Below are 6,386 nucleotides of genomic sequence, written 5' to 3' on the forward strand. Positions count from 1 at the left end.
GAAACACTTAAGCTCCTTTAGTTACGATCACTTGATCAACATGTTTAGACAAACTTGACTGCTCACTATTAAGGACAAATTCCAAATAGATCGTCACAGGGCCACCATAAGAAAAATACATGGCAGCAAACACAAATATCACAACAAAACAACACACACGTCAGCAAAAAGCCGAGTATTCACCACATATCAGAATACAAATAATAATAAAATAATTGACATTACTAGCTCAATTAAACAATGTAGTTCAAAACTACATTACACATTGTACTATGAAAATAACTTTTGTCAAACCCAACCTCGAATAATAATACGAACCTTTACTCAATTAACTCATCTATCCCATAAGTGTGACATGCTCTTTGTTTTATACCTAGCCTTGTAATTCGAATGCAAAAATCAACAAGTATAAAAACTTGAATACTCTCAATAACTAGAATAAAAAAAATAAAAAATAAACCTTGAACCAGATACATACGGCCAAATCCCACTGTAGGGGACCATAGAAAAATATAAATAAAGATTGTACCTCATTCTTAACTGATGATTATCATCTCCTTACTAACATGCCAAGGACTAAGGTCAATAACGCCAAGCCTCAACCCCAGAACAAAATAATAATGTTCAACCTTTTGATCTCATACTTCGATCAAACAATCATTCATAAACTAATATATTATATCTCATATTGGCACAGGTTCCCAAATAACATAACAATTTAATTCAAAAATATCTCAACTTTGAGGGCAATAATACTAATACCCAAATATAATTAATTCTCAACCCAAGATTATATTAGTAACCCTAAAACTTTAAAACAATACTCCCTAGAACAAGAACATTAAAACCCTAAAATAATAACACGATCAATCAACACAACAAAATAACACAAAGTAATAAAAATACGTGAGTTTCACATCACGTTACACATATAATAAAATCTGCAATCACAAACATCAAAATATAACAATCAACAACACTATAATGTCAATTATCAGATCATTATCCGATCCTAATTAACACTAATGGTTTCGCTCCTGTACCTACGGCTTGTAAACCTTTTCGGTTCCAAGCTGCCTGGATGTGTCACGAGAAATTTGATGAATTTGTGCATGCAAATTGGAGAAATACCGAGCCTCTAATTAGTTTCTTGCAGAGGTTTGCTCATCTCCTAAATGACTGGAAGAAGCAAGTGTTTCATAATATATTCTGCAAGAAATCTGAAATTTGGGCGAGATTGGAGGGAATTCAAAGAGTGTTGTCTCGAGGAAGGGTCACTCACCTTTTGAAATTAGAAGCTCAGCTTCGTAGAAAGATGGATGATATTCTTGAGAAAGAGGAGATGCTTTGGTTCCAAAAATCCCGGGTTGAAGCTATTCGGGACGGAGATCAAAATACGAGGTACTTCCACTTGTCTACTATTATTCGTCGTGGGAAAATGCTTCCTAGAGGGCTTGAATGATGCCTATCTTGTTCTAATTCCTAAAGAAGAGGTGCCCAATAGCCCCAAGCAATTTCGACCAATCAGTTTGTGCAATATTGTTTATAAGTTGGTAACTAAGGTGATTGTTAATAGACTAAACCCATCTTGCCTAGTATTATTTCACCAACACAGTGTAGCTTTGTGCCTCAAAGACAAATCACTGATAATATAATTATTGTGCAAGAAATGCTTCACTTGATGTGTAGGAAACAAGGGAAAAGAGGTTATATGGCGGTAAAAATTGACTTCGAAAAAGCCTACGATAGACTCTGATGGAGTTTTATTTGTGACTCCCTTATGGAATTGAAGCTCCCCCAGTCCATGGTGGATATTGTGATGAATTTTTGACTTCAACTAAATTACAGATTTTATGGAATGGTGAAACTACGGAAAAATTTTCTCCTAGTAGGGGCATTAGACAAGGAGATCCTTTCTCGCCATATTTATATGTAATTTGTATGGAGAGATTGGCTCATCTTATTGAGCATGAAGTTCGATTTGGGGCTTAGATTTCGGCAAGAACTAGTAGAAAAGGATTGAGTATCTCTCACCTAGCTTTCGTGGCTTTGAAAGGGTACGGCTTCCTACAATCTTACTCTGATTGTTCTCTTTTCACATATACTAAAGGCACTGTTCAAATAAATGTCTTAGTGTACGTTGATGATCTTATTATTTCTAGGAATTATTCCGCTACACTTGTTGGTTTCAAAGCTTATCTCTTTGATTGTTTCAAAATGAAGGACCTTGGTCCTTGGAAGTATTTCCTGGGCATAGAAGTTGCTCGTAGTTCTACAGGTCTGTTTTTGTGCCAACAGAAGTATACTTTGGATATTATTTCTGAAACAGGTTTGTTGGGGGCAAAGCCGAGTGGTTTTCCCATTGAGCAAAACCACAAGCTCAGCCTTGCTACAGGTGAGCTTCTTACGGATCCGAAGTGTTATTGTAGGCTAGTTGGCCGTTTGATCTACCTTGCGGTCACTAGACCTGATTTGGCGTACTCTGCTCATATCTTGTCTCAATTCATGCAAGAGCCTCGCAGTGAACATTGGGAAGTGGCTCTGCGCATAGTTCGTTATTTAAAAGGTACCCCAAGTCAGGGTATTTTGTTGAGTGCTGAGAGTGATCTAACCTTGCAAGGTTGGTGTGATTCAGATTGGGCGGCTTGTCCTCTTACTTGTCGTTTTTTGTCAGGTTGGTTGGTGTTTCTTGGGCATTCGCCTATCTCTTGGAAGTATAAAAAGCAACACACGGTTTCAAAGTCTTCTGCTGAGGCCGAATATCGGTTTATGGCGGCAATCACAAGTGAGCTAAAGTGGCTTAAGGCCTTGTTGTTGAGCTTGGGTGTGCGACACCCAAAGGTAATCAAGTTGTTTTGCGATAGTGAGTCTTCTTTGCACATTGCAAAGAATCCGGTTTTCCATGAAAGAACCAAGCACATTGAAGTTGATTGTCATTTCGTTCGAGATGTGATTAATGAAGGCTTAATTTCTCCATCATACGTTTCTATTTCTTCCCAATTGGCCGACATCTTCACGAAGGCCCTTGGGAAATCCCAGTTTGATTATCTTCTCTCCAAGTTGGGCATTTTTTACACTCATGCTCCAACTTCAGAGGGGTATTGAGGATATATTTTGTGAAATATTTTGTGGGAATAATTGGTAGTTATTTGGGGTTATCTTTTATATTGTTTTCTAATCTCTAGTTACCAATGTTATGGTAATTCTAGGGTTAGGATTACCTATATATCAATTCATTATTGAGAATTAGGCCATAAGTTCATACAAATTCTACACCTTTCAAACACTATTTTAGTCTCAGTTTTTGACAAAGATATCATAACTCAATCTTTTATCAAAAAGCTTCACAATCAATGAATTTTTCCAAGGTTGTCTTAACCTTTGTTTCTCCACTTTTGAAATTCGGATCACCGGCAGCTTTCATCATCAGATTCTCCCTTTAGGGATCCTCTTGATCAGAGATTTCATCTTCCTCATCAAATAGGGCCTATTTTTAAGGTTCAAGTCACCAAACCTTGTTCCAGCCTTAATGTAGGAGTTTGGTGCTACCACCGGAATTTCCTCATCTTCCGCTTGAATATCATCAGCCTCTAGCATAGAAACATCTTCTATGTTATTAGTGACTTTCTTGAATTTTTTGTTTGATCTTTGCAAAAGATCATTTTCTTCACTAGAGAGCGTTAGGGTCTTCTCTCAGTCTCTTGCATGTTTTCTTACGACTTACCAGAGTAGTGATTTGTAATTAACAAAAAGAATATTAGAAAAACTTTTACGAAATTACAAATTACATGAAAAAAAAATTAAAATGGATACAATTTTTTTAATCAACCCAATGTAAAATCAGTTTATGATAATATGCATATTCGGTGCCAGTGACATCAGTTTAATCAAAATTGACAACTTTGTTTATCTATTGTTAATATGTTCTCATTCTTTTTGAAGATTGGTTATGCGATAGAAATAACTAAAAGATGTATCATTATTAATGATACTGATTGTAACACCCCCAATTTACTAGATAATAATAAATAATAAATAAAGGAAAAATAAACAAACTTTGAATAAAACTGCGGAAGCATACACCTAAATCGGAGGTATTACCGCCACACTCAACAACTTGTCAAATGCTAAGGCTCACAAAATCCCAATAATTACAACCCAATAAACTAGGTGAGCTATTTATACAACTTTACAAACTTGTTATAAAATACTAATCGAAACACTTGAGCTCCTTTAGCTACGATCACTTGATCAACCTGTTTAGACAAACTTGATTGCTCACCATTAAGGACAAATCCCAAAATAGATTGTCGCAGGGCCACCATAAGAAAAAGACATGGCCGCAAACACAAGTAGCAAAGCAAACAAACAACACACACGTAAGCAAAAAGCTGAGTAATCACCACTGATCAAAATACAAAGAACAATAGAATAATTAATATAAATAACTCACTTAAACAATGTAGTTCGAAACTACATTACACATTGTACTCTGAAATAACCTTTGTCAAATCCAACCTCGAAAAATAATACGATCTTTTACTCAATTAACTCATTTATCCCATAAGTGTGCCACGCTCTTTGTCTTATACCTAGCCTTGGACATGAGTAATTCGAATAAATAAACCAACAAGTATAAAAACTTGAATACTCTCAATAACCAGAAAACACCTTAACCATGACCAATATGGGTCAAATCCCACTGTAGGGGACCATAAAAAAATATATATAAATAAAGATTGTACCTCATTCTTAACTCATGATTATCATCTCCTTACCACCATGCCAAGGACTAAGGTAATTAACATCGAGCCTCAAACCAAGAACAAAATAATTATCTCAACCTTTTGGTCTCATACTTGATCAAATAACCATTCACAAGTTAATAAACAATATCTCAATAATGGCACAGGTTCCCAAATTATATAACATGACGTACTCGATTCATATAATATCTCAACACTTACAGGGCAAACATACTAGCTCCCAAATATAATTAACTCACAACCCAAAAATAATACTCTGCATTAATGACCCTAAAACCTCAATAATATAAAACAATACTCCCTATAGCAACAACATTAGAAACCCTAGCATAAATAACACAATCAATCGATACGACACTTAAATCATATAATAAAAGATACAGCACACTAATCACATACGAGTATATATAAATCTTTTATCATACAAATAACAAATTATAAAATTTACACACAATACTACGTTGTACAATCAATAAAAACAATAACTTATAATTAAACAATTCTAAAGATTAAGATTGGTGTGATTACTAATAAAAAAAAAATTATAAAAACATACGACTCCAAAACGACAAGTGTGATTACCTTTCCGACGAATACCAAAACAATTACTCCAGCACTCCAAGTAGAATGACACGCAAATTGCACAGTGAGTGATGAGCAAAATAATTAAGTCAATCAATTGCACGCCACTCGAAACTCACGTCCAATAATTGATCATGAGAAAATGAAATGGTGTACATGAGCTCTCGTAAAATTTGTATCAAAGGTAAATATAAAAGGCTTGATGCTAAAAGTTTGGGTGAATTCATAAATCAAGGTATTGCTTGATAAGAAAATCAAGGTTCTGATTGTTTCAAAAGCAAAAGTGACAAGTAAACGGCAAAGTAAGAAAATAAATCATAATGCAGTAAAACAATTGATAGCTATAGAGTATAAAATTCATAAAATAATTTAAGATATATATATTATTCATAAAATATATTTGATAAATTCTTTAAATATTAGGGTATTACAATCTACCCTCCTTGGACGAAACTTAAAAAAAAATAACTTACTCGTAAATTTGATAGAAAGTAAAAACCAAATTAAACTTTTCTTTATAAAATATATGTAGACAGAATATAGAATTATTAAGGGGTATTACAGATTGGTCAGCAAATTTTCTTGTTCCATAGACCAGTTTTCTTCCCAAATGCCAAAAGTTGCTCAATTTGTTCATCCTATCCTGTTGGTGGAGGAATTGTATACATCTATTCTAATACCGGTATCAAATTATTTTTAAACTATTTATGTAGCATTTTCTTCACATGAAGCGGGAGGATTCATTTTGCGTGATTATGTCAAACACACAATCGATCAACGAATAAAGTCTGATAGCTTTGATTGGATTGATGTTGTAGTTTGACATGCATTCATCCGTCCTGTTTACTCTACCTTATACTTTTATTTGCGTTTTTGTTTTGTTCCAAAAAAAAAGAAAAAAAAATATTGGATTTAATAATCTCAACTTTAGTCCATTCACTTTTAATAATCTATTATTGAATAATCCCAACTTCAAGGGTGTTCGCTTTTATTAGTCCCATCATCACCTAACTTATTATAATAAGGTATTAGACACGT

Source organism: Chenopodium quinoa, unplaced genomic scaffold (assembly GCF_001683475.1).
Source record: "Chenopodium quinoa cultivar QQ74 unplaced genomic scaffold, ASM168347v1, whole genome shotgun sequence".
NCBI classification, from domain to species: domain Eukaryota; kingdom Viridiplantae; phylum Streptophyta; class Magnoliopsida; order Caryophyllales; family Amaranthaceae; genus Chenopodium; species Chenopodium quinoa.